This window comes from Staurois parvus, unplaced genomic scaffold, assembly GCF_062004578.1.
Source record: "Staurois parvus isolate SC_StPar_1 unplaced genomic scaffold, SC_StPar_1.0 ptg000470l, whole genome shotgun sequence".
Classification (NCBI taxonomy): Eukaryota; Metazoa; Chordata; class Amphibia; order Anura; family Ranidae; genus Staurois; species Staurois parvus.
Window position 1 is genome coordinate 1,082,005 of NW_028318266.1, and position 25,892 is coordinate 1,107,896.

Sequence of the window (25,892 nt, forward strand, 5' to 3'; positions counted from 1 at the left end):
TGTACGCCCCTTGAGGGTTAGGGACCTTAGATTGTACACCCCTTGAGGGTTAGGGACCTTAGATTGTACGCCCCTTGAGGGTTAGGGACCTTAGATTGTACACCCCTTGAGGGTTAGGGACTGATGTGAATGTACAATATATATGTAAAGTGCTGCGTACATTGATGACGCTATATAAGTACCTGAAATAAATAATAATAAATAAAATAAATGAGTGAATATTGGCCTGTGTGTGTCCAGCCAGCTAAACTTGGGTGAATCTCCCTCTACTGGTGACCAGTGGCATTGCAGGGTGTGATAACTATCACAGCTGGTTTTACCTCCCCCCCAAAACAAGCCCTTTCATTGTTCCTCCTCCACCAAAGAAGGATCTGGCTCTGGTTAGCGAGCTGCCATAGACCTGCTGACTGAGATTTACTAAAACCAGAGCACTCAGAATCTGGTGCAGCTGTGCATGGCGGCCAATCAGCTTCTAACTTCAGCTTGTTCAGTTAAGTTTTGACAATAAAACCTGGAAGCTGATTGGTTTCTATGCAGAGCTGCACCAGATTTTGCACTCTCCAGTCTTAGTAAATCTCCCCCCAATGTCTGTGCTCTCTTTGGTTAAAGTGGAAGTACCATGACCCTCGCTCTCCCCCCTCCCTCCTGGCTCTGGGCGTTGCTGTGTGTTCTGGGATTGTAGCACAGGGGAGGGGTGTGGAGTGAATGAGATCAGCATCAGACTGCACTTTCTGGATGGAGGAGGACTGGTATGTCTGCTGAGTGCAGGAACTGCAGAGGGGACATCAGGTGACAACTCAGGTTAGTGTGTGTGTCATCCTTGTACGGGGTCACCGCTGGGTGGGGGTTGGTGAGTACATAGGGTGAGTTTCCTTTATACTGCGGACACTGGGGAGTGAGGAGTGCGGCACTGCAGACTCAGCGCTTCTCCTTCCACGTGATGGACACAGAAAGCCCCTGCTGGGACCTGAATACCAATTAGTACGTGACGCAGTGTCTGCACCATCCAGCACTCTACTTTTTAAAGCAAAGATTAAGCTCTGATGGAAGCTGCAGTTGCCCAACCTTTGTGCCGCTGGTCTGCTCCAAAGGCAGCCAAGACAGAATTTCTAGAAACATGGAAGAGTGACGGCAGAAAAAAGACCACGTAGTCCATCCAGTCTGTCCCATAGTGGTCCACCCGGTCTGTCCCATAGTGGTCCACCCGGTCTGTCCCATAGTGGTCCACCCGGTCTGTCCCATAGTGGTCCACCCGGTCTGTCCCATAGTGGTCCACCCGGTCTGTCCCATAGGGGTCCACCCGGTCTGTCCCATAGGGGTCCACCCGGTCTGTCCCATAGGGGTCCACCCGGTCTGTCCCATAGGGGTCCACCCGGTCTGTCCCATAGTGGTCCACCCGGTCTTTCCCATAGGGTTCCAACCGGTCTGTCCCATAGGGTTCCAACCGGTCTGTCCCATAGGGGTCCAACCGGTCTGTCCCATAGGGGTCCAACCGGTCTGTCCCATAGGGGTCCAACCGGTCTGTCCCATAGGGGTCCACCCGGTCTTTCCCATAGGGGTCCACCCGGTCTTTCCCATAGGGGTCCACCCGGCCTGTCCCATAGGGGTCCACCCGGCCTGTCCCATAGGGGTCCACCCGGCCTGTCCCATAGGGGTCCACCCGGTCTTTCCCATAGTGGTCCACCCGGTCTTTCCCATAGTGGTCCACCCGGTCTTTCCCATAGTGGTCCACCCGGCCTGTCCCATAGGGGTCCACCCGGCCTGTCCCATAGGGGTCCACCCGGCCTGTCCCATAGGGGTCCACCCGGCCTGTCCCATAGGGGTCCACCCGGCCTTTCCCATAGTGGTCCACCCAGTCTGTCCCATTTTTTTTTTTTTTTTGTGCTTTTTAACTTTTTTGTCTGAGTATAGATCCCATGCCTGTTTGACTCCGCTTACTGTTGACTGACTCAGTGCCTTTGCTGAATGTAGTACCGAGCATCAACTACTACATGGCATGCAATAAATGGACCTCCTACTGTCTGCTTCCATCGGAGCTTGATCACACAGGTGGCTTGCTTTCTTGGACCGGTACGTTAGGTAGGGATGCCGATAACCGCACAGCTGTGACTGAACAGCAGGACCGTGCGTTACGGAGTACTGACCATTTATTTCCGAGGGGGGGGCGTGGACATATCTCTATGACATACAGAACTTGGAATTTGGCAAAAAAATTAAACTGTTCAAAAATTGCTTACTGGATGACACGGAGTTAGTTAAAACATAGTTTATCATGATCAACTGTCATTTTTTTTCACCTGGTTACATCTCAGAGCTGCTAGTTTTCTGAAGCCTCTTTGCAGCCACTTCCTGTCTGCAGGTGTTCCAGTGACGGCTGCATGGGATTCCCCAGGTTGGGTTTCCTGATGGTGACAACAGTAGACTTTTCTATGTGAGGTGTGTTGGAATTCAGTTTCTGTCAGAGGCCTGGGTGACAACACAGGACCATAACTGGGAGACGGACAGAGTGTTGTCACTCTATTATAGGAAGTGCCTGAACAAGGACCTCCATGGCAGGATCACTGGGAGTTATTTTAATGAAAGCTGCAGGTTTAAAATGTTACTAAACCCAGGACCCTCCATTCACTATATCCGGTCTCCCCGGACCCTCCATTCACTATATCCGGTCTCCCCGGACCCCGCATTCACTATATCCGGTCTCCCCGGACCCCGCATTCACTATATCCGGTCTCCCCGGACCCCGCATTCACTATATCCGGTCTCCCCGGACCCCGCATTCACTATATCCGGTCTCCCCGGACCCCGCATTCACTATATCCGGTCTCCCCGGACCCCGCATTCACTATATCCGGTCTCCCCGGACCCCGCATTCACTATATCCGGTCTCCCCGGACCCCGCATTCACTATATCCGGTCTCCCCGGACCCCGCATTCACTATATCCGCTCTCCCCGGACCCCGCATTCACTATATCCGCTCTCCCCGGACCCCGCATTCACTATATCCGCTCTCCCCGGACCCCGCATTCACTATATCCGCTCTCCCCGGACCCCGCATTCACTATATCCGCTCTCCCCGGACCCCGCATTCACTATATCCGCTCTCCCCGGACCCCGCATTCACTATATCCGCTCTCCCCGGACCCCGCATTCACTACATCCGCTCTCCCCGGACCCCGCATTCACTACATCCGCTCTCCCCGGACCCCGCATTCACTACATCCGCTCTCCCCGGACCCCGCATTCACTACATCCGCTCTCCCCGGACCCCGCATTCACTACATCCGCTCTCCCCGGACCCCGCATTCACTACATCCGCTCTCCCCGGACCCCGCATTCACTACATCCGCTCTCCCCGGACCCCGCATTCACTACATCCGCTCTCCCCGGACCCCGCATTCACTACATCCGCTCTCCCCGGACCCCGCATTCACTACATCCGCTCTCCCCGGACCCCGCATTCACTACATCCTCTCTCCCCGGACCCCGCATTCACTACATCCGCTCTCCCCGGACCCCGCATTCACTACATCCGCTCTCCCCGGACCCCGCATTCACTACATCCGCTCTCCCCGGACCCCGCATTCACTACATCCGCTCTCCCCGGACCCCGCATTCACTACATCCGCTCTCCCCGGACCCCGCATTCACTATATCCGCAATTATTGTAGTAAATATAAACTGCTAAATGCCTTTTCTCATCAGCAGCTAGAGCAGTCTTGTGACTTCTATCAGTGTCCAGCACTGGGTAAAGCTTGTAGGAGGAGTTTTCTTCTTCCTCTAGGAGGATGTAGGACCCTGATCTCTGTCTGGGCAGTGCTGATTGGCCCTGTGCTGATCAAATGCACTCTCTCAAGAAAAGAAAAAAAAAAACCTCTCTAGCAATTCACACCAAACTGAGCATGTGCAGAATGGCTACGGTTCAGTCTGTCCTATCAAGAGTTAAGACATGGACATTTGAACAAGAGGGTGATCAGAGGAGACAGGATCAAACAGCTTTTTTACACAATGCAGAGGATTAACCCCTTAGGTCCCACAGTGAGTATAACAAGCATGCTTTCCTGCATCTACAGACTGATTGTACTGTAACACTTTAAAGATAGAACATAATATTTAAAGGGACATTCCCATGAGGATTTAGTGATTGGGTTTGCTCTGACACACATTCTGCTTTCTATATAAAGAGGCCTTACATAGACATATGTGTCTGCACCAGGAGGAGCCAGGAAACCAGTATGCGCAGACAGCATCCAGTATGAACAGTCTGTGTGTCCTGTAAGTGATCCTGGAATGAGGACAGTCCTGTCTGTCATACATTGTTCCACCTGTATGTGCACACTGCGGTGTTGTATGATGTGTATGGAGCAGGGGCGGACTGACAACTCATGGGGCCCCCGGGCAATAGGGGATCATGGGGCCCCTGTGTCCTTGCCCAAACTCAAATAAGCCTATGAAAAAGGTACCAGGGGCACCTCATGGGGCCCCCTACTGACCCTGGGCCCTTGGGCAGTGGCCGAGTTTCCAAATGGTCAGTCCACCCCTGGTATGGAGACGTGCAGCCGTATGTACGGCACGGTGTCACTCGGAGATATCCTTCATCTCTTGCAGTCCCTCTCCTTTTATCAGAGCACGTTGGGTCCTGTACTGCCACACCTCCCTATTGTGCCGCCCGTCTAATGATCGTTGTAAGGCCTACTCGCCCGTGACACACCTCTGTCTTCCTGGCTGTGTTTTTAATATATGCCACCTGCAGTTGTTCTTTGTTTCTTTTTATTGATTTTAATATCATTATAAAAAATAATAATAGGAATTATGTTATTAATAACAAAAATGATAATAACATTGAGAAATATTTTTAAAATAGTAATAATATATATTTTTTCATTTTTATTATTTTACTTATTTATATTTTGTATACTTATTGGTATTATTTATAGTTTTATTCTAATTATTTTTATATTTATTCCTATTATAATAATAGTACTAATGGGGGAAAAAAGAAATAAAAATATTATTATTATTATTATTATTTTTATATTATTATTTTTTCCCATTTTAATATTAATATCATTTTTATTAAGATTTTTATTCCCAATATTACTATTATTATTATTATTATTATTATTTATTATTACATTTTTTTATTTTCAATATTTTAATTATTCTTTATTTTTATTCATTACTATGATCTATTATTAACAATTACTATCCCACCTCTCCACCTCGTCTAATCAGAGATGCTTTGCATTCATTGAGAAATTGCAAAGCAATCTCTGGATGGCACCCTTGCTGAGCAGGTGACCTCCTGTGTTCACAATACAGCAGGGCTGCTGCTCAGGAGCCTGAAGCTGGGAGATCACTGGTGTAGCAATGTCTAGTACGGTGCTTTCAGCTTCTAGGGGCATTGGTATGGTATATACATAGTTATGTTGGTCCAAGCTCGATCGATGTAACTATGCAAAAATACATTGCTCAAAAAAATGAAAGGCAGACTTTTTAATCTGAGTCTAGCATCAAGTCAATGACACTCCTGGGATATGGATCTGGTCAGGTAAGTAGCAGAGGGGGTTGTTAATCAGTTTCAGCTGCTTTGGTGTTAATGAAATTAACAGGTGCACTAGATGGGTAACAATAGGACGACCCCCAAAACAGGAATGGTTTTACAGGTGGAGGCCACTGACATTTTTTTCTCTACTTCTCCTTGACTGTTTTTCACTAGTTTTGCATTTGGCTAGGGTCAGTGTCACTACTGGTAGCATGAGGCCATACCTGGACCCTACAGATGTTGCACAGGCAGTTCAACTCCTCCAGGATGGCACATCAATACGTGCCATTGCCAGAAGCTTTGTTGTGTCTCCCAGCACAGTCTCAAGAGCATGGAGGAGATTCCAGGAGACAGGCGGTTACTCTTGGAGAGCTGGACAGGGCCATAGAAGGTCCTTAACCCATCAGCAGGACCGGTATCTGCTCTTTTGTGCAAGGAGGAACAGGATGAGCACTGCCAGAGCCCTACAAAATGACCTCCAACAGGCCACTGGTGTGAATGTCTCTAACAAAACAATCAGAAACAGACATCATGAGGGTGGCCTGAGGGCCCGACGTCCTCTAGTGGGCCCTGTGCTCACTGCCCGGCACCATAGAACTCGATTGGCATTTGCCATTGAACACCAGAATTGGCAGGTCCACCACTGGCACCCTGTGCTTTTCACATATGAGAGCAGGTTCACCCTGAGCACATGTGACAGACATGAAAGGGTCTGGAGAAGCCGTGGAGAACGTTCTGCTGCCTGTAACATGGTTCAGCATGACTGTTTTGGCGGTGGGTCAGTTATGGTCTGGGGGGGCATATCCATGGAGGGACACACAGACCTCTACAGACTAGAAAATAGCACCCTGACTGCCATTAGGTATCGGGATGAGATCCTTTGACCCATTGTCAGACACTACGCTGGTGCGGTGGGCCCTGGGTTCCTCCTGGTGCGGTGGGCCCTGGGTTCCTCCTGGTGCGGTGGGCCCTGGGTTCCTCCTGGTGCGGTGGGCCCTGGGTTCCTCCTGGTGCGGTGGGCCCTGGGTTCCTCCTGGTGCGGTGGGCCCTGGGTTCCTCCTGGTGCGGTGGGCCCTGGGTTCCTCCTGGTGCGGTGGGCCCTGGGTTGCTCCTGGTGCGGTGGGCCCTGGGTTGCTCCTGGTGCGGTGGGCCCTGGGTTCCTCCTGGTGCGGTGGGTCCTGGGTTCCTCCTGGTGCGGTGGGCCCTGGGTTCCTCCTGGTGCGGTGGGCCCTGGGTTCCTCCTGGTGCGGTGGGCCCTGGGTTCCTCCTGGTGCGGTGGGCCCTGGGTTCCTCCTGGTGCGGTGGGCCCTGGGTTCCTCCTGGTGCGGTGGGCCCTGGGTTCCTCCTGGTGCGGTGGGCCCTGGGTTCCTCCTGGTGCGGTGGGCCCTGGGTTCCTCCTGGTGCGGTGGGCCCTGGGTTCCTCCTGGTGCGGTGGGCCCTGGGTTCCTCCTGGTGCGGTGGGCCCTGGGTTGCTCCTGGTGCGGTGGGTCCTGGGTTCCTCCTGGTACGGTGGGTCCTGGGTTCCTCCTGGTGCGGTGGGCCCTGGGTTCCTCCTGGTGCGGTGGGCCCTGGGTTCCTCCTGGTGCGGTGGGCCCTGGGTTCCTCCTGGTGCGGTGGGCCCTGGGTTCCTCCTGGTGCGGTGGGCCCTGGGTTCCTCCTGGTGCACGACAATGCCCAGCCTCATGTGGGGAGAGTATGCAGGCAGTTCCTGGAGGATGAAGGTATTTATTCCATTGAATGGCCCCCACACTCGCCTGACCTAAATCCAATAGAACACCTCTGGGATGTCATGTTTCAGTCCATCCAACATCGCCAGGTTGCACCTCAGACTGTCCAGGAGCTCAGTGATGCCCTGGTCCAGATCTGGGAGGAAATCCCCCAGGACACCATCCGTGGTCTGATTAGGAGCCTCCCCCCGACGTTGTCAGGCATGCATACAAGCACGTGGGGGCCATACAGACTACTGAGGACCATTCTGAGTTGCTGCAATGAAATTTCAGCAAAATGGACTCGCCTGCAGTCCATATCAGTACAGATATCCAGCAGGAGATTTTTCCCCTTTGAGATCTGATGTGTTTTCAAAGTGTTCCTTTAATTTTTTTGAGCCATGTATATCCATACCTGGAATTCCTGTTTAACTGCTTGATGAGGTAGATATCCCTCTAGCTGGGACTGGCATAACAACCTGGTTGAACAAAAAAAGGCATAAATTGCACAGCCTATGTTACACTTTAGAGCAGGCCATACATTGTGCAATTTTGTTTCCTTCAACCATGAGTAGAAGTAAAGAAAATTGCTCAATTTCTCCATCATCACAGTCAGTGTAGATGAGGGAATCCCTCCTGAGGAGCTATTGTGTTCTGACACATGGAAGTTTTCCAGCCGTCAAAACACAATGATCACTGATGGCGGCTACAGCCATTGGCAGTGTTTTGAACAAAAAAAACAGACATTCTGGTTGTACTTAAATCAATTTATGGACAGGGGAGGACTGACCATTTGGAAACTCAGGCACTGCCCGAGGGCCTGGGGTCAGTAGGGGGCCCCATGAGATGCCCCTGGTACCTTTTTTATAGGCTTTTTTGAGTTTGGGCAAGGACACGGGCCCCATGATCCCCTATTGCCCGGGGGGCCCCATGAGTTGTCAGTCATGGATCAACTTCAGTACAACCAGCTTGCCATACATGGATCAAAATGTGTCCGGTTCTTATTGAACTAGCCAAATTTCGATCTGTCTATGGCCAGCTGAGAAGTGGAGGATGAAGACAATTGCAGTTCGGTGTGCACATCCAGTGAATGTATACAAGGGGCAGATGACATATTTGCATTGCTTTGTTTCCTATATGTCTGTTTATACAACATAATGAGATCACCTGGCAGGTTTTCCAGTGTGTGATGGCCTGAGGCCGGATCACAGGTAGAAGAATACTGAAACTGGAACTTCAGCCATACCCTGCTTGCTGTGATGCCTAGACAGCACAACAAACGTTTAAGAAGAGGGACGGTGTGCAAGAACAATAGGGTAGGCGACCTAAAGTAGAAATAGACTATTGCAAAGGAATACTTAGGGGTCTGTTTTATAGAAAAAAAAATTGCATAGAAAAATAGAAATAAAAAAAAATTGCAAAAATTGCATAGCTATAGCTTCAATGTACCTACATTCTTTGCAAGTTAACCAGCTGTTGTGAGAATGGAGGAAAAAAATGAATGTTCTTAGAGTATTTCCTCTCCTGGTTGAATGTTCTCAGAGTATTTCCACATTTGGAAAAATGCTCTTAGTGTTTATGCTTCTGGTTGAATGTTCTTAGTGTTTCCTCCTCTAGTCGAATGCTCTTAGAGTGGTTCCTCTTCTGGAAAAATGTTCTTCGTATTTCCTCTTCTGGTTGAATGCTCTTAGAGTGGTTCCTCTTCTGGCAAAATGTTATTAGTGTTTCCTCTTCTTGTTGAATGCTCTTAGAGTGGTTCCTCTTCTGGAAAAATGTTCTTAGTATATCCTCTTCTGGTTGAATGCTTTTAGAGTGGTTCCTCTTCTGGCAAAATGTTATTAGTGTTTCCTCTTCTTGTTGAATGCTCTTAGAGTGGTTCCTCTTCTCGAAAAATGTTCTTCGTATTTCCTCTTCTGGCTGAATGTTCTTAGAGTGGTTCCTCTTCTGGCAAAATGTTCTTAGTATTTCCTCTTCTGGTTGAATGCTTTTAGAGTGATTCCTCTTCTCGAAAAATGTTCTTCGTATTTCCTCTTCTGGCTGAATGTTCTTAGAGTGGTTCCTCTTCTGGCAAAATGTTCTTAGTATTTCCTCTTCTGGTTGAATGCTTTTAGAGTGATTCCTCTTCTGAAAAATGTTCTTCGTATTTCCTCTTCTGGTTGAATGTTCTTAGAGTGGTTCCTCTTTTGGTTGAATGTTCTTAGAGTGGTTCCTCTTCTGGCAAAATGTTCTTAGCATTTCCTCTTCTGGTTGAATGTTCTTAGAGTGGTTCCTCTTCTGGAAAAACGTTCTTAGTATTTCCGCTTCTGGTTGAATGCTCTTAGAGTGGTTCCTCTTCTGAAAATCTGTTTGAGTAAGAATGACCCAACCCTTGGGAAACGGTCACATGATGGCATGTGATCCCCCTGGGGAATTTCCCGCCCAGCAGCCGCACCTAACAAATACTGGTGGCATCACTGACCACATGAACTTATGTGGTCAATGACATTGTTGGAGTATGGCCATGTTGGCCTTTTTAGGTCAATGTCAGCATTTGCTACATGCGGCTGTGGGGTGGGGAATTCCATGGCCACAGCTGACTGTCCTGGCGGCTGGCTATCATATGACAGTCCTTGCAAATGCACTGTGTATGCGTTCTGCATTTGGGGTGCCGTTAGCTTTACACTGGCACCCCCAGCAGATTACAAAGGCAGTGCGTTTTGGGTGTAGTGCGGGAAATGCGCATAGACCACACCTTTCTTGCCCTGCGTTCTGGTGTGAACATGCCCTTACTAACATACAGTGGGGAAAATAATTATTTGATTCCCCGCAGATTTTGTAAGTTTGCCCACTTACAAAGAAATTAAGGGTCTATAATTTTTATTATAGGTGTGTTTTAAATGATGGAGATATCAACCAAAAATCCAGAAAAGACACGATACAAATGTTATAAATGGAGTTGCAGTTCAGTGAGCAAAATAAGTATTTGATCCCCAAGCAAAACATGACTTAGTACTTGGTGGAGAAACCCTTGTTGGCGAGCACAGAGGTCAGACGTTTCTTATAGTTGGTTACCAGGTTTGCACACATCTCAGGAGGGATTTTGGTCCACTCTTCTTTACAGATCTACTCTTAAGTTGCTTGGCCACTCGAAGTTTCATCTCCCTCCATACATTTTCTATAGGATTAAGGTCTGGAGAGTGGCTAGGCCTTGGCTGTATGTTTTGGGTCATTGTCATGCTGGAAGACCCATCCACAACCCATTTCAGTGTTCTGGCTGAGGGAAGAAGGTTCTCATCTAAGATTTTACAATACACGGCCCCGTCCATTGGCCTCTCAATGCGGCAAAGTCGGCCTGTACCTTTAGGAGAGAAACAGCCCCAAGCCATAATGTTCCCACCTCCTTGCTTGACTGTAGGGATGGTGATCTTGGGGTCATAGTCAGCATTTTTCTTCCTCCAAACACAATGAGTCGAGTTAATGCCAAAGAGCTCAATTATGGTCTCATCTGACCCCAGCACGTTCTCCCAATCCTTCTGAGGCATTTAGATGTTCATTGGCAAACTTCAGATGGGCCTGTACATGTGCCTTGTTGAGGAGGAGGACCTTTTCGGGTGCTGCAGGATTTCAATCCATGGCGGCGTATTGTGTTACCAATGGTTTGTTTGGTGACTGTGGTCCCAACTGCCTTGATATCATTCAAAAGCTCCTCCCATGTAGTTCTGGGCTGATCCCTCATTTTTCTCATGATCATCCTTACCCCATGAGGTGAAATCATGTATGGAGCTCCAGACAGTGGGCGAATGATGGCTATTTTGTATTTCTTGCATTTGTGAATAATCGCTTCAACAGTTCTCTCCTTCTCACCAAGCTCCTTGCTGATGGTCTTGTAGCCCTTTCCAGCCTTGTGCAGGTCTACAATCTTGTCCCTGATGTCCTTTGACAGCTCTTTTAGTCTTGCCCATGGTGGAATGGGCATTTGAATGGAAGAACGAAATTCTGTGGACAGGTGTCTTTTATACACATAACAAGTTGTCATTAGGAGCACCTTCTTAAATTGCCTAATCTGTGTACCACATGAGCACATAGCCAGTCTGTAGGAGCCAGAATCATTGCTGGTTGGTAGGGGATCAAATACCTATTTTACTCACTGAACTGCAACTCAATTTATAACATTTGTATTGTGTTTTTTCTGGATTTTGGTTGATATTCTGTCTCCATCATTTGAAATACACCTAGAATAAAAATTATAGACCCTTCATTTATCTGTAAGTGGGCAAATTTACAAAATCTGCAGGGTATTATTATTATTATACAGGATTTATATATATTATTATTATTATACAGGATTTATATATATATTATTATTATACAGGATTTATGGCGCCAACAGTTTGCTCAGCGCTTTACAATATAAGGGGAGACAATACAGCAACAATACAGTTCAAAACAAGAGGGATAGGAGGGCCTGATCCTGGGAGCTTACAATCTAAGAGGTCAAATAATTATTTTCCCCACTGTACATCCAAACAATCAGAACCTGAATCACTTCCTAGTCTAGCTGTGATGAGGCCACAAGAGGCAAACAAGTAATGCTGTCAAGGTATACAAAATTTCCATAACACCATATTGGGGCTCATTCACATAATGTTGGAGCCTTGGTTTTACCACTTTTCAACTGCCCCCCTGAGCTACAACAGCAGCTGGATGGGGTTGTACACATGCAGTGGCCATAACCCTTTTTGCTTTGTGGCAGCGGAAAAAAAAGATGCCCCATGTCACCTTTGGTGCACGCATGACCCCTGCAGGTGTATAGGACTGTGCTGTAATGCGCACAGTTGCGGTGCGGTGGTGCAGACTTTTCAGGGTTAAAACAACAAGTGAAGAGGTGACCTATCACCTCCCAGCTGCCTGTCAACCGTCTTCTGAAAAGCAATCCACTGTGGATCACTCATTAGAGGGGAGGCATGAGGTGCTGCAAGTGTGAATGAGCCCTTCTTGTGTTCCAAGTAGGTACGCAATCTCAGCCTCCTAACTCTTTATGATCGTCAGAGCGCGGAGTATATCTATTTCTTGTGTTGTGCAACTTGGTGTCAATCTGCCAAAGGCAATCAAGCCAGTTTATGGGATTGTTCTGTGTGTGATGTACCCACGTGTAATACCGGTATGCAGCAAGTAATACCGGCAGGACTAATCCTAATAATATAATAGTGCTCATTTCAAGTGACAGCAAGCACCAACTGATCTCTATATACATCCTGTAAGAACCTTCAACCTGAATGAGGAAATTCAACCAGAAGGGGGGGGGGTCCATTGGTGATGAGGGGGAAATTAGACCGGAAAAGGAAATATTCTAAATCTGGCCATAGATGGATGTAAACTTGGCTTGGCTAATGATGGTCCAACTAAAGAAAAAAAAAAAAAAAAGGGTGACAACGCTGCAGCTGAATTCAATAAGCGTTGTCACCTCCATTGGTTCCTCCTTCGTCCTCCACAGCACAGCAGGACAAAGTCATGGCTTGGAGGCCAGCAATGAGCACCAAAGGGAACATAGATCAGTATTGGTTTCCCTGCAGACTTCAGGAGGGAATTTTTTCGTAAACAAGGCAGGTTTCGGTGGAGGGGGCAACTTGAAAAGACTGAATTCACAGTCTTTGTTTACAGGTATGCCTGCCTAAAAATAAAAAAGCAGTGTAAGCTGCAATACCTGCTGCCTCTCTCATGTTGTTACCTGCATTAATTACTTTCCACCAGGGGCGGACTGACAACTCATGGGGCCCTCGGGCAATAGGAGATCATGGGGCCCATGTGTCCTTGCCCACACTCCAATCACACCCAAAAAAGCCTATGAAAGGTACCAGGGGCATCTCATGGAGCCCCCTACTGAACTTGGGCCTTCAGGCAGTGCCCAAGGGCCCTAATGGTCAGTCCTCCTCTGCTTTCCACCACTAGTTGAATTCTACCCAGAAGACTGAGGACATCCTGTGAGTGCAAGGTGTCATGGAACTGCTATGATGGACCACCCACCAGGGCATGGGAGGAGATCTGCAGAGGAGGGCAGGAGATCTGCAGAGGAGGGTAACCCTGTGCATCAGGTGATCAGCCATGAAATCTGGAAAAGGGAAGTAAAGGGTAAGAGCACAAAATATATAGAAAATGAAGGGAAATAGTCCAAGGAAAGAGCCAGGTGATCCTGGGCATTCTTCAGCCAGTAAAAGAAGCAAAATCTATCTTCTAATGCACGTTGCGGGAAGCTAACAGTATGCAGTGAAATCAGAGTATTTCAGTCCAGGAGAGGTGCCAGTACAACTATGCAAGACTGAAGGAAAGGCTGGAGTTCAGGCCGAAATTTTTCTCACCCTATCCAAAGCCAGAAAAATAATTTTTAATATATAATTTTAATTTTAATATTTTAATATATTTTGTGGTTTGTTTTTTTTTTTATCCGAGCATTCCGATATGAATTATTAATAGTAACTGCCATTCCCTTGTAAATTCCACACCAGACGCTGATCTCCTAATATAGCATTGTAATTAACTGTAATAGATTTCCAAAAAACATTCTGCATCTAAATGCGTCGGCCTAATGAAAGTTCCATCAATTCAGGCTTGCTGGAAGGCATTGTGTTGCACTTTTAATTAGGACTGAACGTTGTCCGGGCAGCACACGAGGAATCTACGGGAATAAGACAGCATGGAACATCCCGCATCTCAGCACCGGGTCTTCCTGTAGAGCCAGGGACTGCGGCCAGAGGTCATTGTTCTGGAAATTTCCAGAATAATATAACCAGATAAAGATGTGAGGACAACAGAACGGGGCAGTCACTTAAAGCAGTACTGTCAATTCTAAAAGTTTAATTCAAGGACAATTCAAAAAATAACCCTTCCAGTGGGGTTCCCCCCTTCCCCCACCTAATTTTTTGTACAAGGTGCCAGTCAAAAGATGTGGACATACGTTCCCATGGTTCGGCTCAATAAAAAGAAAATTGTGAAGTATTTTTGTTTACAATTTTCTGTTTTTTTCTGGCACCAACATGTTAGTATGCTGCCACAGATTGGCCCCATCAAAGGAAAATTATGGTATTTATTATAATTTTCTGTTTTCTGGTGTCAACATGGCAGCATACATTGGATTGGCTCAATCAAAGGAAAATTATGGTAAGTATTTGATACAATTCTTAGTTTTTGCTGGTGCCAACATGGCAACATACATTTAGTAATATACTGCCATGGACCGGCCCCATCAATGGAAAATTACAGTAAGTATTTGATACAATTTTTCATTTGCCTGGTGCCAACATGGCAGCATACATATAGTAATATATGCTGACTTGCACTGACCCCATCAAAGGAAAATTTTGGTAAGTATTTGATACAGTTTTATGTTTTATTTTTGGCACCAACATGGCAGCATACATGTAGTAATATGCTGCTTTGGATTGGCTCAGTCAAAAGAAAATTCTGGTACATATTTGATACAATTTTTTTGTTTTTTGCTGGTGCCAACGTGGCAACATACATATTGTAATATGCTGCCATGGACCGGCCCCATAAATGGAAAATTACAGTGAGTAGTTGATACAATTTTTCATTTGCCTGGTGCCAACATGGCAGCATACATATAATAATATATGCTGATTTGCACTGACCCCATCAAAGGAAAATTTTGGTAAGTATTTGATACAGTTTTATGTTTTATTTTTGGCACCAACATGGCAGCATACATGTAGTAATATGCTGCTTTGGATTGGCTCAGTCAAAAGAAAATTCTGGTACGTATTTGATACAATTTTTTTGTTTTTTGCTGGTGCCAACGTGGCAACATACATATTGTAATATGCTGCCATGGACCGGCCCCATCAATGGAAAATTACAGTGAGTAGTTGATACAATTTTTCATTTGCCTGGTGCCAACATGGCAGCATACATATAGTAATATATGCTGACTTGCACTGACTCCATCAAAAGAAAATTTTGGTAAGTATTTGATACAGTTTTATGGTTTTTTTTGGCACCGACATGGCAGCATACATGTAGTAATATGCTGCTTTGGATTGGCTTAGTCAAAAGAAAATTCTGGTACATATTTGATACAATTTTTTTGTTTTTTGCTGGTGCCAACATGGCAACATACATATAGTAATATGCTGCCATGGACCGGCCCCATCAATGGAATATTACAGTAAGTATTTGATACAATTTTTCATTTGCCTGGTGCCAACATGGCAGCATACATATAGTAATATATACTGATTTGCACTGACCACATCAAAGGAAAATTTTGATAAGTATTTGATACAGTTTTCTTTTTTTTTTTTTGGCACCAACATGGCAGCATACATATAGTAGTATGTTGCCATGGTTTGGCCCTAACAAAGGAAAATTTCAGTAAGTGTTTAGTACAATTTTCCTTTTGCCTGGTGCCAACATGCCAGTGTACAAATGGTAATATGCTACCATGGATCGGCCCCATCAAAGGAAAATTATTGTAAGTATCTGATACAAATTTAAATTTTATTGGCATCAACATGGCGGCATACTACCAAATTGTATACTGGATGGATTGGCACCAGGAAAGGAACATTTAAGGTAAATATTGGATAAATCATCTGTTTTACTTTCCTTATCCCTCACTTTCCCAGCAGCCGGCTCTCTCCTCATCCACCAATGCTCTGGGTTGTGAGTGGCCCTTCAGCATCCTTAGAGCTAAGGACCACATGGTACTTGATGATGTCAGAATGCCATAGAATGCCAAAGAAATGCAGCTTCGGGGGACCAGTGGTATAGAGAGGAGGGTGCCTTTTGAGAGCAGGGGATAAGATAAGTGAGATTCCATATAAACGCACCCTAGTTGAAAGTGACCATTTATCCCTTTCCTTGCTGGGGGAGCCCCAGTTGGAGTGTTAATTTAGATTTTTACCCGGAGTACATCTTTAAGGCTGTTCTTCAGAAATTAGACAAAAATCCATTCAATGGGGCCCTCACACTGCAAGAGGTAAATGGGTGTTTAGTTTAGGATTGCAGGGGTAAGGTGTAGTACTTACCCTGTTCCTGGCTCCAGCAGACTCCACCAATCCACTGCTGGTCCAGCGCTGCAGCCTCGAAGGTTCTTCAAGCCGTGGTTGCATGCTTGCCTCCTCCATGTCTATGTGATGATGTTGAGGGGCCACCCATAGACGAGAGCTTCAGGAAGAAGAGAAAAGCACTGTAACCTGCTGGACCAAGGGACAGGGTAGCTAACACACCTTACCCCTGCACCCTTGACTAGACTAGACTCATTTACCTCTTGCAGTACGGTGGGCTCACTACAAGGGTAGATTGTTGTTTTTTTCCTGGACTTCAGCTTTAAGGTCAGATCACACTTTTGCATGACAGTAACATTTTGAGTGGTATCCTAACCCACTATGGCACTGGAACTGCGCTGCAGGAAGCCACAAGGTGTGGCAATGCCCAAAATGAATAAACTGCATTTTAACACGGTTGACCAATCTGGCAGGATTGAGTCAAAGGCGAAAAGAATCTGAAAATCCATCACTGTGGGAGATTTCCTCTCGTTTCCTGTGGCTACACAACAGGAAATCTCCTCAACAGGATACAAATGGCACAACAAAAAACCACAATCGTTTTACCCTCTCCCTACCCTATCCAAAATGGTTACCTTTTGTCTTTTAGATATACTTTAATTCCTTGGGCAGAACTTTTTTTTTTTTTTGTGTGCACTTTTTAAAAAGAAAATTTGAGGCTTGAAGATTAGTCACAATCCCCAAACATCATATTGTTTCTGATAGGAGAGACCCTGAGGCAGGGGCGGACTGACAACTCATGGGGCCCCCAGGCAATAGGGGATCATGGGGCCCCTGTGTCCTTGCCCAAACTCAAAAAAGCCTATGAAAAAGGTACCAGGGGCATCTCATGGGGCCCCCTACTGATCCCAGGCCCTCGGGCAGTGCCCGAGTTTCCAAATGGTCAGTCCGCCCCTGCCCTGAGGAATAAACCGGTTTAAATTTTTTTATGTCACCATGATATTCGCGCAAGTGGTTATCCAAACCATATCTTCAGTAAACAAATGACACTAAAGTTAATTTTAGTGCACACAGATGAAATCTATTACCCAATTGTTGGGAAAGTATAAAAGATGAGTCGATTAACTAGATAACCAACATGTCATTGTACGGGCCTGTGAAACAGCGACAAACTTTGCTACTCAAAACTGTCCATAGGTTCTGCTTTAAAAGTCTTTACAGGTCATCAGTTTAGAGTTAACCCTTTGAGGACCAAGGGACGTATTTGTCCCATGTTTTTAATTGCGTGTATCATCTGATTAAGAACTTAAAACTCTTTTTTTTTTTTTTTTTGGTTTTGAGTCAAAATATTCGTTCTTATCAACAAACAACAAATGGATCTATCTTTTTGCCAATTATTTCATGAAATGGCTTAGTTACAGCAACTGAAGTGTACGAACTTTAAAAACAAAAAAATTGATTCTTTTGGCGTTCCAAAATCTTACGGTCCTCAAAGGGTTAACGATGAATGCTGGCCCAGAAATGATTGATCTCATAATGGTGTGCACGGAGATACCCAATATGTGTTGTACAATAATTGCTTACATATACCTGCACACCCTGTGCATGCTTCTGGGGGCTTTGAATTTTCAATTTTTTTATTTACACTTTTGTACGTAGGTGCACTCAACATGTGCCCTCGTTCATATCTGGGGATAGCAGTGTCTCTAATAAATGAAAAATAAATAATAAAAAAAAATGATTGATATATATACATACATACATACATACAGTGAAGGAAATGCATATTTGATCCCCTGCTGATTTTGAATGTTTCCCTTGGCCGTGTGTTTTGGGTCATTGTCATGCTGGAACACCCATCCACAACCCATTTGCAATGCCCTGGCTGAGGGAAGAAGGTTCTCACCCAAGATTTGATGGTACATTGCCCCATCCATCGTCCCTTTGATGTGATGCAGTTGTCCTGTCCCCTTAGCAGAAAAACACCCCCAAAGCAGAATGTTTCCACCACCATGTGTGACAGTTGGGATGGTGTTCTTGGGGTCATAGGCAGCATTCCTCCTCCTCCAAACACGGCGAGGTGAGTTGATGCCAAAGAGCTCGATTTTGGTCTCATCTGACCACAACACTTTCAACCAGTCCTCCTCTGCATCATTCAGATGTTCAGTGATAAACTTCAGATGGGCCTGGACATGTGCTTTCTTTAGCAGAGGGACCTTGTGGGCACTGCAGGATTTCAATCCTTGTCGGCGTAGTGTGTTACCAATTGTTTTCTTGGTGACTGTGGTCCCAGCTGCCTGGAGATCATTGACAAGATCCTCACGTGTAGTTCTGGGATGATTCCTTACTGTTCTCATGATCATTGACACTCCACGAGGTGAGATCTTGCATGGTGCACCAGACCTAGGGAGACTCGCACTTGTTTTGTGTTTCTTCCATTTGCAAATCATTGCACCAGCTGTTGTCACCTTCTCACCAAGCTGCTTGACGATAGTTTGGTAGCCCAGTCCAGCCTTGTGTAGGTCTACAATCTTGTCCCTGACATCCTTGGACAGCTCTTTGGTCTTTGCCATGGTGGAGAGTTTGGAATCTGATTGTTTGATTGCTCCTGTGGACAGGTGTCTTTTATACAGGTAACAAAATGAGATTAGCAGCACTCCCTTTAAGAGACTGCTTCTAATCTCAGCTTGTTACCTGTATGAAAGACACCTGGTAGCCAGCAATCCTGCTGAATGATAGAGGAACAAATACTTATTTCCCTCATGAACATGCAAATCAGTCATCATTTGTTAGACATGCATTTCTGCTGAATTTTTTGTTGCTATTCTGTCTCTCAGTGTTACAATACACCGAACATTCGATTGTTAGACCGATCATTTCTTTGTGAGTGGGCTAACATTCAAAATCAGCCGGGGATCAAATACACATTTCCTTCACTGTGTGTGTGTGTGTGTGTGTGTGTGTGTATGTATGTATGTGTGTATGTATGTGTGTGTATATATATATATATATGTGTGTGTGTGTGTGTGTATATATATATTTATATATATATATTACAGGTCCTTATATAGCAGCGTCAATTTACGCAACGCTTTACATATATATATTGTACATTCACATCAGTCCCTAACCCTCAAGGGGTGTACAATCTAAGGTCCCTAACCCTCAAGGGGTGTACAATCTAAGGTCCCTAACCCTCAAGGGGAGTACAATCTAAGGTCCCTAACCCTCAAGGGGGGTACAATCTAAGGTCCCTAACCCTCAAGGGGGGTACAATCTAAGGTCCCTAACCCTCAAGGGGCGTACAATCTAAGGTCCCTAACCCTCAAGGGGCGTACAATCTAAGGTCCCTAACCCTCAAGGGGCGTACAATCTAAGGTCCCTAACTCACATTCATACATACACATACTAGGGACAATTTAGACAGGAGCCAATTCACCTACCAGCATGTCTTTGGAGTGTGGGAGGAAACCAGAGTACCTGGAGGAAACCCACGCAGGCACAGGGAGAACATGCAAACTCCAGGCAGGTGGTGCCGTGGTTGGGATTCAAACCCACGACCCTAGCACTGCCAGGTGGAAGTGCTAACCATTTAGCCACTGTGCTGCCCGTGTGTGTGCGCGCGTGTGTGAAATTTATTTAATTATTTATTTTCTTTTTATTGACTATGAGTAATTTTTTTTTAAACCCCCCCCCTTTTTTTTTTTTCTTCTTTTCTTTATTACAAAAACATAGGGAGCTGACAATAGGGTCCTGATATATGAAGTGACAGATTCTCTTTGACGAGACATTAGAGGTCTATTGCCCCTAATCTCTGTCCTGCACTCAATTGTGTTTAATTGAAATTTTTTTACATCTTTTTTTTTTTTTTTGCTCTCTTTTGTTATCACATTGTGGGTTCTTTTTAACGAGACATCTGGGGTCTATCAGACACCTAATCTCTCCCCCGCACTCTTAATCATGCTTAATTTAGCTTCTTCCCCGGCCACAGTGCTAAAAAGATAATCAGCAAATGGATGTTGGCTGAGCTCCATCTGCCCTACTCCCGACACCCGCCATGGCTGTCCCGGGCTCCCAAATGGGAGCGTGTTTAAAAATCCCACGGCCTAAGCCTTTTGTCGCCGACTTATTTTATTTAATACCAGTAAAGTATTTACATTTTTTTTTTTCCAGCTAAATAGACCAATCCATCAAGCAGAATGAAATCAATCCGCAGAACGATGGCCAATATCTCACCGAGGACTTTTGTCGCTGGAAGCGATTGGGCCAATGCAAAGCACTTGCTGTACTTCCAACACTGCATCGGTTATAGGGTCAGATCTCAAGGTCAAGCCCGCTGCTTAGTTATTGGATCTTTGCGTCGTTGGTGGAGTTGTGTGTTTGTGTATGTAGGTGTAATAATAAATGAGAACGCCAAATACTTGTATCTCCAATACAGCCGCAAACCTTAGCCCAATAGGTATAATAATCAATAATAAAAAAGGAATGCGCTAATCGATAATAAAGTGTCACAAAATAATTTCAACCAAAAAATGAATAAAAAATATGCCTAAAATAAATAAAAAAAATATTCACAATTCATAAATAAAGTCCAACCACCATAAAGTAATAAACAATGTAACAATCTGTATATAAATAAATATAAAATAAAGACTGCAATTCTTATATGAAGTCCAACCACCGTCAAGTGATAACAATGTAGCAATCTGTATATAAATAAATATAAAATAAAGTCCGCAATTCTTATATGAAGTCCAACCACCGTCAAGTGATAACAATGTAGCAATCTGTATATAAATAAATATAAAATAAAGTCCACAATTCTTATATGAAGCCCAACCACCGTCAAGTGATAACAATGTAGCAATCTGTATATAAATAAATATAAAATAAAGACTGCAATTCTTATATGAAGTCCAACCACCGTCAAGTGATAACAATGTAGCAATCTGTATATAAATAAATATAAAATAAAGTCCACAATTCTTATATGAAGCCCAAACACCGTCAAGTGATAACAATGTAGCAATCTGTATATAAATAAATATAAAATAAAGTCCACAATTCTTATATGAAGCCCAAACACCGTCAAGTGATAACAATGTAGCAATCTGTATATAAATATAAAATAAAGACCACAATTCTTATATGAAGTCCAACCACCGTAAAGTAATAAACAATGTAGCAATCTGTATATAAATAAATATAAAATAAAGTCCACAATTCTTATATGAAGTCCAACCACCGTCAAGTGATAACAATGTAGCAATCTGTATATAAATAAATATAAAATAAAGTCCGCAATTCTTATATGAAGTCCAACCACCGTCAAGTGATAACAATGTAGCAATCTGTATATAAATAAATATAAAATAAAGTCCACAATTCTTATATGAAGCCCAACCACCGTCAAGTGATAACAATGTAGCAATCTGTATATAAATAAATATAAAATAAAGTCCACAATTCTTATATGAAGCCCAAACACCGTCAAGTGATAACAATGTAGCAATCTGTATATAAATATAAAATAAAGACCACAATTCTTATATGAAGTCCAACCACCGTAAAGTAATAAACAATGTAGCAATCTGTATATAAATAAATATAAAATAAAGTCCACAATTCTTATATGAAGTCCAACCGCCGCCAAGTGATAACAATGTAGCAATCTGTATATAAATAAATATAAAATAAAGTCCACCATTCTTATATGAAGTCAAAACACCATCAAGTAATAAACAATGTAGCAATCTGTATATAAATAAATATAAAATAAAGTCCGCAATTCTTATATGAAGCCCAAACACCGTCAAGTGATAACAATGTAGCAATCTGTATATAAATAAATATAAAATAAAGTCCACCATTCTTATATGAAGTCCAACCACCGTAAAGTAATAAACAATGTAGCAATCTGTATATAAATATAAAATAAAGTCCACAATTCTTATATGAAGTCCAACCGCCGCCAAGTGATAACAATGTAGCAATCTGTATATAAATAAATATAAAATAAAGTCCACCATTCTTATATGAAGTCAAAACACCATCAAGTAATAAACAATGTAGCAATCTGTATATAAATAAATATAAAATAAAGTCCACCATTCTTATATGAAGTCCAACCACCGTCAAGTGATAACAATGTAGCAATCTGTATATAAATAAATATAAAATAAAGTCCACCATTCTTATATGAAGTCCAACCACCGTCAAGTGATAACAATGTAGCAATCTGTATATAAATATAAAATAAAGTCCACAATTCTTATATGAAGTCCAACCACCGTCAAGTGATAACAATGTAGCAATCTGTATATAAATAAATATAAAATAAAGTCCACCATTCTTATATGAAGTCAAAACACCATCAAGTAATAAACAATGTAGCAATCTGTATATAAATAAATATAAAATAAAGTCCACAATTCTTATATGAAGCCCAACCACCGTCAAGTGATAACAATGTAGCAATCTTGTATAAATAATTGACACCGTGAAGAAGAAACAAAATCCACCACCGAATGAATTAAACGAACTCACCAGAGCGATATGCCGATCAAATTATAAATCAGCATAATCGCTATTGCTCTGGGAGAGACGATCTGTTTGGAGTATCCAAAAGTATGGGAGCAATACTCCGCAATCAGCCAGCATGGATGAAGAAACTTTATATCAAACGATCCTCCTCTCTCTTCGGGGGATATAAAAAGAAATATAATAGTGCAGTACGTTCTTTAAACATAGGCTTTATTGAATGTCAATTAAACTCACAAAAAAGGTGTCTAAGCCGACGCCAGCATCAAACACCTCTGTCAATCCCAGGACGAGCCTCATTCGCCACGGTGATCCAGCTGACAGCCTGGAGGAACGTCCTGACGTCACATCCATTAATCCCTGCCCTACGCGTTTCGTCATTCGACGTCCTCACGGAGCGGAACCATTAATAATAATTCAATAATAAAGTGTGACACTTTATCGTTTAGAGCATTCCTTTTTTATTATTGTATGTAGGTGTGCCAACCTAAAAATGTGTTGGCTTTTCCAGTTCCCGAAGATGACTTGGCCACTCGGAGTTCCCCAGTGAATTCTTATAGAATCAGTTGGCATCTTGCTGGTGTTTGTAGCGTCTGGTTGCTGCATTATAAACGTTTCAACAGCTGACGGTCCTGTTTAGTGAAGTGAGGGGGTGACAACACTGCTGGTTATGGAATGACTTCAAGCAGGCCCAGGGCATTTTAGGCTGAGCAGCCCCAAGCCAGGGAACCCTTTCCTTGGTGCCCAGTGGTAGATTGCCAGGGCCCGGTCACAAGACAGCCTTTGTGACCCTGGAAGTTTCACTGTTGGTGGTGGTAGGTTTATAACATATTTATTTAATTTTATTTATTTTTTTACAATTTTATTTATTTTACATTTTTTCTTATTTTTAGGAGCCCTGTTGGGGGGACTTTTGTGAGAGGGAAAAAAAAAGGAGAGAGGAGAGAAGACTCAAGACTTCCTGGGAATGTGGGCAGATGCAGAAGAAGAAGGCGGGAGGAGAAGGGGCAGAACCAGATTTCTCTCTCCTCTCCCATCTGTGGTGGTGGGGCACTGTCAACGCTGGCTCTGGGCTGTGGGAGGGATACTCTCTCCGCTCAGAACCCCAGGGGACAGTCTATCCTGACAGATGAAGGGGGGCAACCGCCGGGGGAGTATACAAGAGCAGGAGATGGATAGAAGGGGCAGCTGGGCAGCATTGGTCTGAGCATTTCTCGCCTGCCGCTGCTGAATGCTTGCAGGAGGGAGAGGAGGAGAAGCGGCCATTCATTTACTGCAGGAGTAAAATGCCCAATCAGTTCCTCTATGTGCCGCTCCACTACTCCTCTTATCCAGGCGGCCCTGGCCCATCGGGCAAATTCCCGACGTGCCCTATGGCCAGTCCAGGCCTGGCTTAATGTTTTCAAATGCCCGACTATGGATATTTTAGGTATTGCCATCTTTTTTTTTTTTTTTTTAACCAATTAGGTATAGAGATTCAATGACCTCTATAGCTGCAGGCACTGTGGAGTAATTCATCTCAAAAGGTTTCATTCTGCTTCTAACAACTTACAAGCTGGTGTCTAGGGACAAGTTCTCTGTAAAGTGGACCTACCGTCAGGTAGTGATGGGTGAATCCGCTTGGGTTGAGTCTGCAGGTGCGTTGAATGCGGTGAACACACCCAAGAATCTGGATATTGAAAACGTTGATGCAAACCCAACTGAAGTCAATAGGAAGTAAATCTTGAAAATCAGTTCTCTCCATTTTCAAGGTTAATAGACAAGGCATTGTCAAACAAAGTGCATGGGGAGCTGAACACTGATGGGGGGAGGGGGGCATGTACCAATACAACGGACTATAAGTGCTCGGGCTGGATGTTGGAAGGGCACCCCCAGTGGCCCCTCCGGCTCATTCAAACTGCGTAGTCTCTCCCCTCCAGAAGGAAACACTGATGGGGGGAGGGGGGCATGCACCAATACAACGGACTATAAGTGCTCGGGCTGGATGTTGAAAGGGCGCCCCCAGTGGCCCCTCCGGCTCATTCAAACTGCGTACTCTCTCCCCTGCAGAAGGTGGTGGGAGCAGGGGCGGACTGACCATTTGGAAACTAGGGCACTGCCCGGGGTCAGTAGGGGGCCCCATGAGATGCCCCTGGTACCTTTTTCATAGGCTTTTTTGAGTTTGGGCAAGGACACGGGCCCCATGATCCCCTATTGCCCAGGGGCCCCATGAGTTGTCAGTCCGCCCCTGGGTGGGAGCACACCTCTAAATGTCTGACCTGCCTAGGCAGGACAGAAGGGGATCGAGCACCAGGGTGTATTGCTGACTGGCTCACATAAGGGGTGGGGGGAGGAGAAACATTTTGAGTTGTGGTGTCTGGGATCCTGGAAAGTGTAGGGGGGTTGTTGGGAAAAGTACAGGAAAAGTGGACTAACCCTTTTTTTTTTTTTTTTTTTTTTTTTCTATTGTTTATTACATTTTCCTGGTAAAAAAAAAAAAATCTCATACATGGACTAACCCTTTTAATGGCAACATTAATAATACACGATTCCTTTAACCCCTCGCCGTCCAGAGGATTCCCCCCCCTTCCTGACCAGGCCATTTTTTGCGTTATGGCGCTGCGTTACTTTAACTGACAATTGCACGGTCATGCATGAATTTATGTCTTTTTTTTTATCTTCCCTACAAATAGAGCTTTCTTTTGGTGGTATTTGATTGCTGTGTTTTTTGTTTTTTTTTTGTTTTTTTTTTTATTATTATTATTTTTTGTGCTATAAAAAAAAAAAGACAGTTTTGAGAAAAAAACAATATTTTTGACTTTTTGCTGTTCAACACGTCCAGTAAAAAAATTTTAAAAATCAAATTTCGTCATAAATTTCGGCCAAAATATAATCTGCTCCATGTCTTTGCTAAAAAAAAAATCATAATACGTGTAAATTTATGGGTTTACGTGACAGTTATAGCGTTTAAAAATGGCGGTATAGATACTGGGATTTTTTTTTATACTACTAATGGCGGCGATCAGCGACTTATAGCGGGACTGCGGCGGACATTCTGACACTGGGGGGGGGGGGACTGACTTATTGTCACTGACTTCTCCAGTGACACCAATACAGTGATCAGT

The 25,892-nt window shown here is 44.4% G+C and overlaps 1 protein-coding gene across 2 annotated transcripts in view; it reads left to right on the forward strand.

Moving 5' to 3' along the window:
* The first annotated feature begins 671 nt into the window (after positions 1 to 671).
* Positions 672 to 25,892, forward strand: part of PLD2 (phospholipase D2) — a 120,514-nt gene continuing 95,293 nt past the window's right edge. For both annotated transcript variants that reach the window (XM_089689345.1, XM_089689346.1), the window contains exon 1: positions 672 to 801. The gene's annotated coding sequence lies outside the window, so the exon portion shown is untranslated. The remainder of the gene's footprint in view (positions 802 to 25,892) is intronic.